The sequence below is a fragment of the Mus pahari genome, chromosome X, assembly GCF_900095145.1.
Source record: "Mus pahari chromosome X, PAHARI_EIJ_v1.1, whole genome shotgun sequence".
NCBI lineage: Eukaryota > Metazoa > Chordata > Mammalia > Rodentia > Muridae > Mus > Mus pahari.
The window spans coordinates 140,188,031-140,206,770 of NC_034613.1; the positions used below are offsets into that span (position 1 = coordinate 140,188,031).

General features: G+C 42.3%; 1 protein-coding gene across 2 annotated transcripts in view; it reads right to left on the bottom strand.

The window, feature by feature from the left end:
* Window positions 1-18,740, bottom strand: part of Nhs (NHS actin remodeling regulator) — a 328,815-nt gene that overhangs the window by 184,582 nt on the left and 125,493 nt on the right. The window lies entirely within an intron of this gene.

Genomic DNA, 18,740 nt, shown 5'->3' on the forward strand with positions numbered 1-18,740 from the left:
GAGAGAGAGAGAGAGAGAGAGAGAGAGAGAGAGAGAGAGAGAGAGAGAGAGAGAGACCTGAGGTTAGGTTGCTATGATCTACCTGTGAATGTCAGGAGCAGAGGTTGCAGAAGCTGCTAAGCTGCTGAACAAAATAGGAATGTCGAAGAAAGTAAGTATGGGTTTGAAATCACAGTGAGGGGAGTGGAGGAACTCTTAAGAGAGGAGAACTGGTCTCCCTAAGGGGAAGAGGTGTAAATGATGAGCATCTAGGAGCAAAGGAGTTAAAGGACCTTAGTCGGTGAGGATGCTGTACACACAAGAGCACTGCTAGCAGGAAGAAGGACCTTCTAAAGCATTTGTTTTCACTGGGTGACCATTGACCCACACAGCACCAGGACTGCAGGAGTGAACTCCGTTCACCTGAAGTCCGGGCTGGAAAGGCAGAGGAAGCGACTTGAATCCAGACAGCCCTGCAGGTGCTAGCCTTGCACTTACCTGAGAGCTGGTCTATTAATGAAATAATTAGCTCCACTCAGGGGGAGCTTATGAGCTTGAGTGGAGAGTCCACTGCCAGTGAAAAAAATCTTAGTTGTTTTTTTTTTTTTTTTTTTTTTTTTTTTTTTTACTCTTTGTGGCTCAAAAGCAGAGGAAGGGGAAAATAAGTCCCCTTGACTGTCACAGAAGGGTCAAACACCAGGCAGCAACACGTACATGCAAACAGTCAAAGCGAAGTGAAAGACATACATCAACATAGGCACCGAAGTGAAAAACAAACAGCCAATGAAAGAGAGCAGGCTGCAGCAGGGTTTAGTTGACTTCTCTGCCAAGGACTCCAGGGCTGCATCCCAAACATGAGGCCTCCTAAGAACAAAACTTCAAATCCCTCTCCAGGGATCAACTGAACCCTGAATGTCCCTTCATGCTTTTTAAGAGCTACAGAAAACTGATTTTCCTGGCTTTTTTTTTTCTTTTTCGGGGGGAGGGGGATTGTTTTGTTTTTCTGTTTTGAAAATGGACAAAATGGCGAGAGTTGAATAAATAAGTCTCTGTGGACTCTGGACGCCTCAGTCTCATTCCTATTTTGTGCTGTTGTCTGTACTGCGAGTGTAGAGGGAGAGCAATCCCCCCCCCTCCGTGAAAAACAACATGTCAGCTCTCGCTGCCAGTTTCGGTGACACTAAAGGCATTGCAGCGTGAGCCAAACGGGAGTCAACTGAAGCGTGCATACTCCTGAACATCCTGAGCAGGAACCAAATCATTTACTGCACCTGCCATTCCCTTGGTTCTTGTTTGATCACTCTTTGTATACGTGCATGTGCTTTTCTCTTTTCATATACATGTGCACACACTGACATCTTACTAGCAGGGTTTTTTTTTTTTTAGCTCTTTGACACATAATAAAGGCATCTGTTCCCAGATAAATCAGGCCTGCTGTTCAAAGTGTTTTCCCTAGAAACTATGATGGCTTCTAATTAAATAACTCAACAAGCAGCAGGAAAGGATAATGTGAAAATTGGAGCAGCATTTCAGCTTACATTGCACCCTTTCTGACAAACAGCCTGCAGTAGCTGATGGACTTCAGAAAAAGCAAGCTGTGATACTCTCCCACTGCTGATGTGCTTGGAAAGAAAGGGAGGGAAGGAAGGATGGGTGGAGAGAGGATGGGTGGTGGAGGAAGGAGGGAGAGAGGAAGGAAGGAAAGAAGGAAGGAAGGAAGGAAGGAAGGAAGGAAGGAAGGAAGGAAGGAAGGAAGGAAGGAAGGAAGTCAGTCCCAACTACTGAAGTGTGAATTCCAGATGAAAGTTGAACAGGGATAAGGTGAGGCTATATGTTGGGTGGCAAAGTTGTTACTATGGAAGTGGCAAGGACTTAAACCGTGACATGGCACTCACAGGGTAGGCAAAGAAGCAAGGGGAGAGAGAGGGAGAGCGGGCCTGGATATCAGAGCCCTTTAGGTGCCTTCATTCAGCCCTAGCCCTTCTTCGGAGGGCAGAGACACTGCTGAAGTTCTTGTTCTTCCAGCTCTAGAACACGGCTAGGTTGGCTCTAATGATTTTGTCACTCTACCTATGATGACATTTTGCAGACGGACAGAACTGAGGATAGTGAAGATAGGAAAGGAAAGTTCTTATCTCCCTCACTTCCTTTCCCTGGAGGGAGCCACCAATACGTTATTACACTGGAGATTGATTGCAAGGGTGGGAGGGTGGGCAAGTCCAAACCACCAGCCTCACCCTCATGAGCTATAGATGATCTAGCTGACTCCTGCATTAGCCCTGGCTTCCTACAGTCTTTCTATGGGTTTAGAGTGGTCTGGTAAAGATGCATGCATGGCACACGTTCGTCTTCTTCCTGGCCTACCACAGGTCAATTTTACAGTCAACACCCATGTTCCCGCCATGATGCGATGGGTGTCTCCAGCTCCTCACCTCTCCTCCATCGCCTCCGGCAGCTTGCCCCTGGCTTACTGCTCTTCATCCTCCTTAGTGGTTCCTATAACTCATCAAGCACTTCTTGCCTCAAGACCTTTGCCCTTGCTCTTCTGTATGCCTGGAATGCTCTATCCCAGACAGTCTCACAGGACTGGCTTCTCTGAGTCATTTGGTCTCTGTCACTTAGAAAATGTCACTTAGATAGGCCTTATTTAGAACCTCTCCATGACATTGTATTGTTTATCTTCCAAACACCCGTCCTTCTCTTAGCTTTCCTAAATCTTTCATGGGCTTTATTTTGCATTGTCTCACTCCCAGACTGGCATGTCAAGTTCAGAAGGACTGAGCCTCTCTCTGCTGTGCTTCCTGCCACTTCTTTAACACCTAGAACAACAGCAGCCACACAAAAAGATACTCAACAGACAGTGCTCATGCTGAGTCAAACAATCCAGAGAGGAGGGCTGGGAAGACCACAAGGAGATGCCTTAAAATGGGCACCGTGTAAATGACATTACTGAAGCCCTGCGTCTCAGGCCTACTACTTCCCAGTTATATAGAAAGCAAGCAGTTACCATTCCCTGGACGTTGCTTAGCTAGCACTCTGGTGTTAGTGACAGGGTAGTTTGCTTATAAAGAACGATAATGGAAAATGACAAAGCTGGAACATTCTAAGGAGACCATATATTTATAAATATCTGAAAGATGAAGCATTCTCAGAGGAATATGTATTTATAGGGGTTTATTTGAAGTATGCATGTTTTAATTTTTTCACTTCCTTTGAACCCAGAAGTTCTACCTAGAAGCCACATGATCAAAATCTATGCAGAAGAATAAACACTCTCAGAGATAGCTGGTTTCTTAGAGAAGAGTTATGAGCTACCAGGAAGTCTCTCCATGAGTAAGCCCTGAATAGCTGTCACCAAAACCAAACCAGACTAGGGAGGTCTACGACTATTTCTCATGTGGACCCAGCCCACTTCTTCATGTATACTTGTGTGCATCTGAGGATCGGAAGCATGCTTAGAAAAAAAAACCTCCCTCCTTCTGTGGTTTTAGTTGCTTAAAGGCAGGGTTATATAACAATGCTAGTCAAGAAGGGAGGAGCCATGTGAGAAGCTGGAGCACCCCACCAGAAGGCAATTTGTGAGTCCAAAGGCTTGTCACAGTGGCACTGGCTAGTCACATTTAGTATTGTCCTGGACAGTGTGGGATATTTAGCAACATCCCTGACTTCTCTCTCCTAGACGGCCTCTGTTTGCAATGGTGTTCATCAAAAATGTCTCTAGACAGTATTGCATGTCCCCTGCAGGGGGAGGCAGGGTCACCCCTTCCCATGCCTGCTATAGACAAAGCCACCAGAAACAAGAGGAAACAAAACAAGTCACCAAGCCCCAGTTAATCAGCGGCTGAGATGGAGCGGGGAAAGGAAAGAAAGGAAGAACTCAGGAACAGAAGCTCAGGGAGGAGGTGCAAGTCCTAAGCCCCTACCAGCAATATCAAGCTCAACTTGCAGATAAGCTCAGTGGGTGGAGTGGTCTACACCAAGAAACTCTCATAATTATGGGTCTCTTTGAAGGACTCAGGGCATTTATAAGCAGGCCAAAGGGGCAGTAAAGCCTATTAAAAAGGGAGCGTCTTGTGGTTTCTCAGATATCTTATCAAACTGACTTTAGAAAGTCAAAGCAGGGGCGGGGGGTGGGGGGAGTGCCCCAGTGCTCTTTTCCTTAAATGTAAAAAGTTTTGTTAAACTTCCTGTCAACATACAAGCAGCTTGGGACCAACTCATCCTGACCCCAGAGTGGTTTTGCACAAAAAGGGAAAGGGGGTGGGGTGTCATACACATGACAACTCAAAATGAAAGGAGACCCAGCAGTATAGATAGAAAGAAGTGAAGAAAGTTTCCAGCCAGCAGGTTTGGTACAGTTCTTACGGCACTTGGCACTGGCCAGCTCCTTTGAGGTGCCATGAAGGGGTTGACCTAGGGCCTCTGGCAAGGCCCGCTCTTCATTTATCCTGGAGGAGCCCAGTCACTCTCAGCAAAGTTAATTGCTGTGTTCATCACACAACAGAAATCACAGCAGAGCCTCCTCTGCTGATGCGCTTAATAAAGCCTAAGTAAATAAACAAAGATGTCTTGAGAAAATAAAAATCTTCACACCTCTGTACCCTCTTTATTACAGACTCCACCTTAGCAATAACCCTCCAGGCTCTGATCTAACCCCAGAAACAGGCCCAGCAGGGTGAACTGGTCAGAGAAGGCCAACTTGGAAACATCTTCCAACTTTTGGCTCCTAAGAGGAAAATGGATGATCCCTGTGCTCCAGATAGGTTTTGTCCAGGATAGCTTATGGACAAAGCTGTATTCCGTGAGCTGTTATCTGTGAACTTTCTTCATTTTCCTGTCCCATTCATCCTCAGCTTCACTTTATGTTCTTTATTTTATTTCATGTGCATTGGTGTTTTGCCTGTGTGAAGCTGTCCAATATTGAAATGACAGACAGTTGTGAGCTGCTGAGTGGGTGCTGGGGATTGAACCCAGGTCCTCTGGAAGAGCAGTCAGTACTCTTAACCACTGAGCCATCTCTGCAGCTTCCCTCCCCTTCACTATTGGAGACCTCATGTGACATACTCACATGTGATATGAACAACATCATCAACTTCACAGGACATGTACTGTATGTAGGCTCAAAGTACTTTACATAGATTAGCTCACTGGATCCAGGCTGGACTCTTGTTGGAGCTTCTGCAAATATGAATTATCTGTGCCAATTTTCTTCTCCTCTACTCATTCTTCCATACTCAAAATGTTGGAAAAGACAGTAGAGTAGTCAGATATATATTGAATTAGTTTCTATGCTGTTATAAAAATGGTCCCAATCAAAATTCCCCTCTCGGTATTTCTATGCCTCTGAAATAAAACCATACAAGTCCTATCAAAATAGAGTCTGTTCATCAAGTCCTTTAACTTGGACCTTGCTTTGTCTACCATGATGCAGCAGAAGTGATGACTGCTAGAGTTTTAACCCTGAGTGCCTTTCGGATCTTGCAACACTCTCTTCACGTACTTAGAATCTCGTGACCACCATAGGACATAGGTCAGACTAGCTTGCTGAAAAATAAGACATCTCCGGGAGCAACATACCATCTAGATCAGTTAATCCCTGACTGCTCTGGCTGGTTGGCTCTGGACATATGAGCAAGAGGTCAAGAGGGGCCTGGCCTCACCCAGACTCCCTCAGCCATGCAGTTCAGCCAGAGATTAGATATACCTGTGCTGCTTGCTGGCTCTCAGTTTTGTGCTACACTGTTTCCCAGAAAAGATGTAACATCTAGAGCATGAGTTCTGCCTTTTCTTTTCCATACCTTTGGATTTTCTAAGAGTTCCACAGTGTACTTCCTGAAAGTCTTCAACCACATACTTCATCTCTCTTTCCCTTTTCTCTTCTGTGCTATAGACCCAGGCACATCCAAGGAGGGGAGTGGCACATTGCTCTAACTCACTCATCATAGAAGGACTGGCACTTGCCTATTTGCAGGCTTTATGGGGAAAAAAGGCTTTCCCCCACTTTCATCACCACTTGCAGTTTTTGCTAAAAACCAACTTTGATCAAAACAGTTACCTTAATGAGAACCTTATCAACCAGGGAAAGGACAATGTATAACAGCTGAGAAATTTCCAAACACCCTTTGTTTCTCCTTTGTTCCTACTGTGGGCTGGCTGTAAGGAATTCCAAATAATAATCATAAATCCTACCCCACCTCTGCAAAAAACCCTTTCCAGAAGAAACAAATGGCATTAAATCTTTATAAGAAATAGACAAGAAGGAACAAGATAGGTCAAGAGTCCATTTTTTTACTTCCTTTTAAATCTCTTTCTTGTGTGTGTGTGTGTGTGTGTGTGTGTGTGTGTGTGTTTGTGTGTGAGTGTCTGTCTGTGTGTCTGTGTGCCTGTCTGTCTGTCTATTGGAGGGTATATGAAGGTGTGTATGTGTGCTGAGGGATATGTGCACGTGTGTGTATGTGTGTGTGTGTGTGTGTGTGTGTGTACGCATGTGTATGTGCTGGGGGTATGTGCCTGCATGCATTTTGGGGGTGCACGCATGCCAGTGTGTACTTGTGGAGGTCAGATGACCATGTTCAGGAGTCATTTCTCTCCTGCCACCTTGAGGTCCTGGAAGACTGAACTTAGATCATCAGGTTTGCTTGGCAAGAACTTTTATCCACTCAAGCATCTTGCATGTAGAAGCATTCCTTTTGAATTAAAATAATTTTTTAAAAATTCCAATGAATTTACTACTTCAACTTTCCGAAAAGAACTCCCACACAAGCATTTTGGAACATTCCTGGAAATTCACATTTTACTTAACTTGGCTGCTTCCCCACGGTTAGTTGTTCCTTTTGGGCCAACCATTCTTCTCAGAGTTTCATCCCTCTCTCTAACTTCCTCCCCTTCCTTGGAGCAAGGCTTAGGTGGTAGGAAGGTATGATTATTATCATTATGATTATCATTATGAGCAAGTTTCTGTTGAGCAACACTGTGTAAAAGATCCAGGTGCAATTTTCCAGAAGATGCCACAAAAGTAAATTATAACATACGCAACCTAAATTCCCCCTTTGTTGTCAAATCTTTAAAAGGTTGGTCAAAAGTCATCTGGTAAACAAAAAGTGCTCAAATAAAGTATGAACACATATCCCCCAACAAACCAGGACTTCTTCCAAAGAGTAGCAGTCAGGATTCAAGGATGAAATCAAGACCTCCCCCCCCCCCCGTGAGCTTATCTACTACCCTTGGCAAAGATTATCTTGGACTAACACATATAGAAGGGATAAAGATGAAGCCATTACAACAAATCATTTTTCAGACAAGAATCATTAATGAATGCACAAACTAGGTGGAGAGAATTGGATGAGGAATCAGATATTTATATAATATCAAAATTATATGTGTTCATTATCAATGAATAATATATATATATATATATATATATATATATATATATATATATATTAGTTTTATAGATGGGATAAATGACTGCACAGACAATACATCAACTAAGTGCTCAAACTTGGTCTCAATAAGAGAGATAAATAAGCTTGTATTCCTGCTGATATGGTTTCTGACAAGCTGCAAGTTGATCATTTACATAGCATTTCAGTAAAAATTAAAAAAAAATGTGTAGACTTTAAAGAAAGCACAAGGACACATGAGAGAAATTAAAATTAAGAGATATTCTATACAACGATTCATCAGCATTTTCCAAAAATGGCAGCCCCAGAAGGAAAGTATAGCCTTGTGCACTGCTCTGGATTAAAAGAGACAAAAGAGATGGGAAAACTAAAGGAAATGTGGAATCCAGAACTAGCTTGTGAATTGTGCAAAGCTTGTTAGTAAGGACATTACTGGGACACAACTAGAGTATGGGCTATGGGTCAGAGAAACGTATTAAGCCAGTATTCCATTTTCTACAGTTAATAGCTACTTGTAGCTCTGTAAAGGTAAAGAAAGTTTGAACTCATAGACTACTCTAAAACAGAAACAATTACACACATATAAGGATATCTTGTGACTACACCTGTGTGAAAGACTATGTGTGGAGAGAGTGGGGAAGAATGGGGAAGGTAAGGTGGAATAATAGAAGAGAAGACAGAAAGGTATGGAAGAGAGGGGATCAGAGAAGAAACAAAGTATCAACAACCAGTGGCTTGCATAAAGGTCTAAGATGGAACTTGTATTATTCTCACGCTTCCCCTATAAAATGGATTGTTTCAAACTTAAAAGTAAAACAGATAAACCATGATATCACAGGACATGAAGGTTTTTGGTGGATAAGGGTGTGACAAGTCTGGGCACACAGGATAGTCGATTTACAGGAGGGAGAAGTCTCCCTTCCTAGCCATCTTCCGATGGTTTTTGGTGATGCCTGTGAAATGATCTTTCTACCCCCAAGAGGGGTTGCAATCCACAGGTTGAGAACTGTTACTCTAGAGAAACTGGATCCATTACTAGGTCTATCACAGGCTTCTCAAAGGCCTTGTTTCATAGCTACTTGGAGCCTTGGCTTGCACATCTGCTCACTGGAGATGAGTAGTCCTCCTCTGTGAGCTCTGTCATGCTTAGAAAGCAGCAGACATCAACTTCTGGGGTGGGCCCTGGAAGCCTATTCCTGGCTGGGACTGGATCTCTAGCTCTCAAGTGGCATGTGCTGCTAAGTCAATTGTTGCTGTATCTACCAAGAGTACAAATCTTAGGCCTGGCTAAACTCCAAAGAGTTTTCTGTCCAGCACTGCCCTGTTCTCTCAGAGCTGTGACTCCTTGCTGCTTGCTACCTCTGTGTTTCAGATTCACCTCTGTGAGTAGAGCACACTTGATAGACTCAGAACTGGATGACTGATCCATACTTCCCCAAATGAAGTCTTAGGTAAGTTTGAAAAAAAAAAAAAATTACTCTTTTTTTTAAGGACCTTACAATTTGAGGACAACATCACAGAATTTTGTTTTTCATAGATCAACCACTAATTTCAGAAGTTAACATCCTGAGTTCCTGAATCAATACCTCACAAAGGGTTCCTGCTACAGACAAACCCAGTTTTCCCTAAGCCAGACCTAAGGTCGAAATCCAGTCCGGGTTTTGCAGATGGCAGCACCGGCAACTACAGAAGAACTGCCACACCCAGGCAGCTGCAGAGCCAGAAACCTGGACCACAGAGGGCTGGCTGTAGGCTGTTTCTCAGAGCCTTCCAGCTACTCTCTGAGCAAGTGTGTCTGAGCTGGTGCAGGGAGAAACTGACAGCCAGATGTAGCCTCACCTTGAAAACGGGTCACTTTCAGAGACCATGGCACCCACTAGGCAAAGCCACTGTGTTCCAATCAAGGTCACAATATATCCAAGTCAAGCTTCCCGCTGTTCACCTGTCTATTGTGATAAGTGGTTGGCTCTCAATAACTGTATGCTATGAGAGGCCAGAATTTATACATTAAGTGTCATAGCTTGTCGGTGGTAGCGTGTTCACCTAGTGTGCAGGAGGCCACATGTTCCATCCATAATACCAAAGGGGTGTGGCAGGGGGGGGGGACTCTAAATGTGACATAGAAGCAGTACAAAGCCAGGATAAAAAAGAATGGCTTTAAAATGCCACAGAGAACAGTGGGCTCCATCTTTCAAGAGACTCATAAGCCAGTCAGATTGTGATCCAGGACCCAGATGCCACTGTTGTCCAATCACTGACAATCACTGAGCCTCACCGAGCAGCCCTCAGGAGAGCAGAGATAGAGGTGTCCTGACCTTGATAAAACCCAGTTATGGACTGAATGTGCACGCTGCTTCCTCTGCCAAACCCAAATGCAGGGATGGGGAATTATCCAGAGAAACGGAGCCAGCCCCTGATTTGTCAAGGTTATGGTTTTCCACTTTGCTTTAGCTATGGCAACCTGGCCTTGGGCCATTTAATAATTAAAGTGAGACACTAACAAAAATAGATTTTGTTTTGTAAAATAGATGAACAAGTGAATAGATGCACATAATTAGAAAATATACTCAACAAAATACCATCTCTTCCAAAGAAACACTTCTAGAAATAGATCACGAATCAGACATAATAAATATTTGCAGAACAAGAATTAGAGGATTCTTATTTTGAATTTAAAACCATCAATGTAATCTAATGAGATAAATTTAGGGTGGCATACAATTTATTTCCCATTGTAAATGTGTCTTGACATTTTAAATACCATTTGATAAGGCAGAGGATGTAGCTCAGTTGTTAGAGTGCTTGCTAGTATGCACAAAAATCCTAGGTTCAATCCTTATACCACAAAACCAGGCATGGTGGTACACATATACAATCCCATGGCTCCAAAGGTGAATGTAGGAGGATCAGAAGTTCAAGATCATGCTTCCCTATGTAGCAAATTTGAAGCCAGTCTGGAATACATAAGACTTTACTAAAATATTAAAAGTGTGATTAAGCCAGGCGTGGTAGCACTTGGGAGCTGACACAGAAGGATCTCTGTGAGTTTGAAGTCAGCCTAGGCTACACAACGAGTTCCAGGATAGCCAGGACTACACAGTAAGACCATGTGCATCAATATGTATATGATTAAATAGTTAAAATAAACAAATTTTAATAACTGAGTATTCATATTATAAACCTATTATATAATAAAACAACTGCACAGAGATTTTCCAAAACATTTGTATTAATTCTTTGAGAACCTTATAAATTTATTTTAATCACATTCACCCTCCAGTCCTCCAGTGGGCAGGGCACCAAAGTAGAACACATTGGATATTTTCTCAGTGGCAAAAACAGAGAAATGAGAGAGCCTGGTTTAAATCTTCAAGGTGACAAAGAGAGTACTCATTTCTTGAAATTTTGCTTTATTGCTGTGACAAGGGCAGCTACCAGGTACCAGGATTAGATTTGTATTCAGGCCTGGCTTAGGACAATCATGGACTTGCTTGTGATACAAAGAGGAGAATCTTTGCCCTGGCCTCTATTGTCCCTCCAACAAATCTCTCTGGAACTCAGCACTTCTGTTTTGATCTTGAATGTGAGATTTCATTACACAGGTAACAGCTAGCGTTGTGTACCACAGAAGGCCCAAATTGGGCATCAGTATGTGTTCAGCCAAAGTTACAAAGAGTCAATGGGACAAGGGAAATGTCTGCAGCTTCATACACTTCCGAAGAGTAATGCTTTTCCTGGGTTCTGGGAAAAATGCAGATTCTGATTTAGTTTCTTTGGTACTGAAGGAGAGTTCCTGCATCTAAATAGCTCCCTGAGGATGTCAATGCCCCTGGCCTTCACTTTCAGAAACCAGACTCTAAAATACAAGGCACATGAAGAACATGGAGCAAGTTATATATCCCAGTTAAAAGAAGTCAAACCACATCAATTTCCAGGCTCTTTTATCTTGAAATCATATTTTCTTTTGTGTTGTTATTTTCATTTGTTTGTTTTGAGACATGTGCTCATCTAGCCCAAATGGATCTGGAGCTTGTAATATTGCCTAGGATGGCCTTGAAATCCTAATTCTCCAGTCTCCGTCTTCCTAGGACTGGGATTACAAGTGTTTACTACCAAGACAGCCTTGAAATCGTATTTCTAATTCAGTAAAAGGGGTTAGGACTCAAACGGCTTGTCCATTCGTGATGGCAATATTGAGGATCAATGGAAATGTGGTTTTACTTTGCAGTAATTTTCAGGAAAATTTCATTTACAAATTGTGAATGTCATTTCTTCCACCCTCTCTGTCTCTTCCCCCAGGACTCCTCTCCCGTGACAATAAACATGGTGCCCAGAGGGAGGGCCAGACTTCTAGAAGCAATTCCTAAAAGGGGTGAAATGTATCAGATGCAGCAATTGTCTTCTCTGTCAAGACAGAATGTGAACAATCCATGCAGCCCCCCAATTCCCCCAGAGTCTGCTTTCCCTGCAATCAGCAGGACTATCGCTGTGCATGCTCTTATTATCCACTCTGAGATCTTCATTACACGGAGACATTCCTACTTTCCATGTTTTTGGAAGAAAGAAAACAGAAAGGAAAAAACACTTTCCTCATCCCAATCCCACAGAAATTGGAATGCACACAAATGGCATCTGACTGGTCATCTGGCCTCATCCTTTGGGGACTCTTGCAAAATTGTTCCCTAGGGTAGATTCATTGGGTGCAGCCAAGTTTTAAATGTCGGCAAGGGTGAGGTTTCCCATAAATTCACAAATGTCTTTTTTTTAAAGATGGTAGCTTCAGTGTTTTTATTATTTTTTTATTAGATAGTTTCTTTATTTACATTTCAAATGCTATCCCAAAAGTTCCCTATACCCCCCCACCCTGCTCCCCTACCCACCCACTCCCACTTCTTGGCCCTGGCGTTCCCCTGTACTGGGGCATATAAAGTTTGCAAGACCAAGGGGCCTCTCTTCCCAATGATGGCCGACTAGGCCATCTTCTGCTACNTATGCAGCTAGAGACACATGTGGGCACTTCATTCCTCCTTAGAATAGGGAACAAAATAGCCATGGAAGGAGCTACAGAGACAAAGTTTGGAGCTAAGACGAAAGGATGGATTATCCAGAGACTACCCCACCCGGGGATCCATCCCATAATCAACCACCAAACCCAGACACTATTGCATACACCAGCAAGATTCTGCTGAAGGGACCCTGATATAGCAGCCTCTTGTGAGGCTATGCCAGTGCCTGGCAAACACAGAAGTGGTTGCTCACAGTCAGCTATTGGATGGAACACAGGGCCCCCAATAGAGGAGCTAGAGAAATTACCCAAGGAGCTGAAGGGGTCTCCAACCCTATAGGTGGAACAATAATATGAACTAACCAGCACCCCCAGAGCTCGTATCTCTAGCTGCATATGTAACACTGATGTCTGAGTCATATGCAAGGAATTAGGAAGCAGAAAAGTAAGTTTTGACATTTTTCCCATTAATTTCATTTTTAAAAACTCCATAACAGAAATGGGGGTAGAGGCAGGGAAAGCTGCATCTCAGGATTGGAGAGACAGAGCAGAACACTTGCCAAGTGAACCTTAAAAGGCTGAACAGCCATCCCTGTGTACTTCTTTGAAGCAAAGTGAGTGAGGATAATGGAGTGCTCCAGTGTTTATCCCTGTAGGGTTCCAGTGGGTTACCCTGAACCGCAAAGGAACGTGATTAATATGTAGAAGAAAAGTCAGAGTTCTTTCAGGATAGTAGCTGCCCTACCTCTTCCTGGCATTTTAGAAGCAATGTTTTGTTTGACATCAAAATGAAACCTACATACACTCAGGCACATGTTGGAGTCAGGGTAGAGGTACGTGTGCAAATGGTTCTTAGTTTCAGTCCAGCTGTGAAGACAGACAAACTCTGTCCTTTGCTTCCAAACAATCTGCTTGTTCATAGTAAAAAGAAAAAGAAAAAAAAGACATATTTTGAAATGATCGCTTGTTGCTTGCTTTCTACCTTTTTCTTTTCTGATTTTTGTTGCAAGGAGAGCATAATAAAAGCTTCCCCCAAAATACTCCCTCTATGCTAGCTACAGGAGAGGGGGCTCAAGTGGTAGAGAAGGCTTTCCTGATGTGAGTCCCTGGGAAGTCATGGAAAGCAAAGAACATCTTTCAGTCCCATACCCCAGACCATTGCTAAATGCAATCATGTCTAATAGCATAGTGTAGTTTTTACAGCCATTTTTTTTCTGTCAGCCAACCTATTAGAGCAGTATGTCTTTCTAGGCAGCATTGCTGCAGACTAGGAAGCTGCGGCACAGCAGCCATAACAATAATGAAAATACTTCCACTTACTGGGACCAAGGTCTACCTCCCCTGTAACCATCGCAACAAAAGTGGAAAAACTAAGTAATGCAGACATAAAGTGACTTAGGCAAAAGCCATAAACCTGAGAAATAGAGAGGTCACCCCCCCCTCTGTGTGTATATACACACAAGGCAGGGGCATGCATGTCTGTGCACATGCCAAGTAGAAGTCAGAGGACAATCTCAAGTATCATTCTACTGAGAAGGATACCTCTCTCCCACTCCCATCCTCTCCCTCACCCTTTCCCCAGGTCTCTGTTTAGGATAGGGTCTCTCATTAGTCCAGAAATGACTAAGTAAGCAAAGCCGGATGACTAGTGAGCTGCAGCAGTCCGTCTGTCTGTCTCTGCCTGACTTCCTTACATGGGTTCTGGGGACTCTATCTCAAGTCCTTCTGCATGTGAGGCAAACACTTTACTGACTAAGCTAGCTCCCCAGCTCATAGTAATAGAAAGAGTAATAGTAGAAGTAAAGGTGGTATTGGTAGTAGTCATTCCTCTTGCTCTTGAATTTCATTAGATAGACAGACGGAAGACCCCTACATACTTCTCATGTAGCCCAGGCTGATCCCAAATTTGTTATATAGCTGAAGCTGGCTTTAAACTTCTGATCCTCCTATCCTTCCTCCCGAGTGCTAGGAAAACAAGTGTGCACCACCACACTGGAATCAAAAAGCCAAGTTCTAAATGCACCTCTCAGTTGCTTTGGAAGCTACTGCTTTTAACAAGGGTTCTCAGTATGCATTAGGGCCAGCCAATCCCTAGCTACCCACAAGACTGACTAAAATCAGAAATCCCAGCATGAAGGTAGGACTGCAACATGAGTACTTATTAAAGCTCCCAAGTGACTCTCGTGTATGGACAAATTTGAGAGCCAGCAGTCTCAACCACTACTCCTCATTGCCTCTTTATTAGATGGAGAAGTGAGTCCCTCCTAGTTTTTTGTTGAAGTCATCAGTAAATCCATGAGGAGAGCAAATAAGCGTCTTTTAATAGGTGGAAGGATTTGGAAAAGTCAAAATTCAACTAAGGCTTGGTGTGCTCACAGTGAAAGTGAACTTCAGTATACAACTGGAGGAGTGGGGTGGGGCAGGACATGACAATGATGCGATTAACCATGTAGCCACATTGTTAGGAAGATAGGAATTTGTGATAGCATGCCTTGTGGTTAGAGTCGATTGTATTTTTGTAGAGCTTTTCATTTAGATTGTATTATATTATTATTCCCATCGTTATGATAAACAGAGGCTGGCACATGCCCATTTCTGCTGTGTTCAGTTCAATGTTGTCTTAGCCTCACCATTTGCTTTGGGCAACTAAGTCTATTTTTGCAAATAAGCATGAAGATCAAGATCATGATTCATCGATTTCTCTTCTCCCTACCACTTAGCTATTGGTGTTCTAAGTAGAGACGGGTCTCACCAACCTTAGTTATAGATGGAAGATGAACAAGGATAGAGCTATAGCTGACCTATGAAAGACATTTTTTCATGAGCAAGAAACCAACAGTCAATTACACTTTTTGTGGTGCTGCTGTACATTACTGAGATTTGAAATCCATGTGTTACCACGTTGGTCCTAAGTGACACTGTCACCTCCTTTCACAATACTTTTATTTCATCTGTACTCTAAAGTCGAAGGGTGAGGCATACCAGAACATTTCATTCTCAATTGAATTCTTGGAAGAGAGTGCGGGAGACACGTGGTATTAGTTTCCTTGCCTTCATACTTTACATCCTTTCTAAGTCTAGAGAGAGCCTAAGTAATTGAAATTAAATTAAAATAAATGGGTTTTCCCTTTTTCTCTTACAAGTGAATTATAAGCAAATGGCATTTGAAATTAGACCCCTAAATGGTCCATTTCTCTCTCCCTGGTCCTCTAATTTTCCACCAAATAAAGAATGTTCATTTATAACGCCATCCCTGACATTCACTTAACAATACTACTCAGTGTAAATGAAGAGTTTGGAAGAACATAGCATCTTGCTTGTACTCGCAATGCTGAACCCCAGACCCTGATCAATGCAAACAGAGTAGGAAAGACACAACTGGCACTTCCTTTCCCAGTGTTTGGAAACAGAGATCACTCTACCACATATACATACAGACACACACACACACACACACAGAGAGAGAGAGAGAGAGAGAGAGAGAGAGAGAGAGAGAGAGAGAGAGAGAGAGCTTTGCAATGATACTAGATTATCCATAATGGCCATGAAGATTTAGAGACAAATTACAGGTCATGTAGTCATGTGGTCTCAACTTGGCCCTACCCTATAAATTCTTTTAATCTTACTGGAATTCAGCCTGGACATCAGCATCTAAAAACTCAACAACAACCTCCAGTGAGTCTCCTAGTCATTCTGGCTTGAAATCTAGGCTTACTTCCCTTCTATACCTCAAAGACCCAGAAAGATAAGACCCATACCATTAATTAGTGGTAGTGGCTGGGACTCAAAATCCTTTTCAACCCTGATCTTTTCTGTGTAGTATGCTGCTGCTTCTTTTCTGTGCACCCATTTCACAATTCTCAATTCAATGAAACAAGTCTCTCTCTCTCTCTCTCTCTCTCTCTCTCTCTCTCTCTCACACACACACACACACACACACACACGCACCAGAGAGAGGGAGTGGTATCACCAAATTCCCCGTGAACCTGGACTAAATCAAAAGTGAAATGGGGAAGTAAAAGAAGAAAGCGAGCATCCATATCTTTCTGATTTCTGACTATGCTTCAAAATGATCAGGGGCTTCACAGTCCTTCTGCCATGTTTTCTCTGCCAGGCTCCACAAGAAATGAGACAAAATAAATCCTTCTTTCTAAAGTTGTTCTGATGAGTTATGTTGTTGCAGCAACAAAAGAAAGTAACTGATGCAGATGGAAATGAAAATGGGGATATAAATTCTTGTGTCCGTTTTCAGAAGCCTACATCTGAACAGGCATAGTGCTGTCAAAACGTAGAGAACCACTTGAGGCTTCAGCTAAGAAGGACTGAAAAGTACCATTTTCCCTTTCAAAATCCACCCAGACCCGGTCCCCAAAGCCTGAGAGTTCTCACTAAGTCTCAATATGGTGTCCAATCACCACATCCAGATCTTGAAATGTGGGTAAACTGGATTGCAATGTTCTGTAAATGTGAGATACACATGAGATTTCAGCCAGGTGGTGGTAGAAAATGTATTCAGGAGGCAGAGGCAGGCAGATCTCTTGAGTCTGAAGTCAGCTTGATCTACAGAGAAAATTCCAGTATAGCCAGGGCCACACAGAGAAACTGTCTTGAAAAGTCTTCCCCACCCAAAGATAAACACTAGATTTCAAAGGTATAAAACAAAAAGTGTAAAATGTTTCATTAATACAGTTTTATAATGAACTCATGTAGAAATTCTATTTTGGATATGGTGGGTTAACAAAATATAATATTAAAATTAATTTTATCTGTAGAAATTATAATACTTTAGTGATTCAATTTGTTTGGGTTAACAAAACATACAGGTAAAATCATTTCATCTGTTTTTCTGCATCTTTTAAAAATTGTCTCCTTCAAAATTGAATATTACATATGCAGCTTTCATTCTAATTTCTACTGGATAATGCTAGGCTAATAAAATTATCATATTATATGTCAACTACACTCTTCCGTGGTGCTGGGGGTTGAACAGGGCACTTTGCAGATGCTAAGCAAACATTCTGCTACTCAGCCTAGTCCTACGAAGGTAATTATCATAATGCTTATTTCATTTGATTCAAGTTAGAAGTGATAATAGTTGACTACTTTTTAAAAACTGAGGTAAAATAATACTTTTTTTCCATTTTATTTGTTTAGTTAGGGGACCAAAGAAGGCCATACAGTGGTCAGAAGACAAGAGTAGGTTCTTTCTTTCTACCTGAGGGTTCAGAGGTGGAAATCAGGTAGTCAGCCTTGACAGCAACTGTCTTTAGGCACAGAGTCATCTTGCAGGCCCCATAATAATACCCTTGTTAAGAATCCAGACTTCCTGAGTCTCAGGGATAGAATAGCCATCGACATTCTGTGTGCTTGGAATTGAACCTCACTTGTAAAGTGATAACCCTATCCTAATAGGTTTCTGTGAGGATTCATTGAACAAAATAAGTATATAATGCTTTCAATAGTATCAGGCAGTGCGTCTACAATAGCTATTATATATTTGAATACTGCTCATATTTCAATAATTTTAAAAGGTCTGAAAGGGTTTTCAAAACTTCAGCAGGCTACAGATCAAAGAGGTTCAGCATTAAAGCTATAATATATACAAAACTGTGTTTTAAAAAAAATACATGAATTTGAAAAATATCTCTCATCAGGTCTTGAAAGATCTTTCTTTGTGCATTATCTGGTCAGAAGTTATCATTGAATATTACTTATAATGCAGATACACATTCCTTGACTCCTAGACTCAAAGCATTCTCAGAACTGGAAATTGAATCACCACCATTTATGCTATTTATGAATGAGCAGTTTTCAAAGATTCATGGCACAATGGAATGCTCCCAAGTTTGAAGTGATATGAAATACTCTAACCCTGCCTCCATGATTTAGGGGATAAGTTCAGACTTTTCAGTAAGCAAGGGTCAGTAAGAAATGAAGCATGGAAATACCAGTTGAGGCCCTGTCCTAGGTGATGAATGAGGCTTGCTTTTACTATATCATATACAGGTCAGTTATGCAATAAAACCAGAGGATGTTTGACAAAGAATTTATGCACACTGACAGGAGGACTCATTTATCCAACTCCAAATTTGTATGATTTGCTCTAACTCTGCAAGAGCCTCTAATCTTTAGGATGACTTGTGTAGACCTGATTTACAATTCAACTCAGGGATGCTGGAGAAAGCATTCTTCCGAGAGTCAGCTATGGTCCTACCTACATTTATGTCTGTCTATTCTGAGAACTTTGCCACTTGAAAATGAGCCAGATGTGGAGATAATGAGAAAACACAGCTCTGTAAACACAGCAGACCCCTTCAGGTTGAACTCAGGTTTCCTCTTCCTCAGCACTCCTT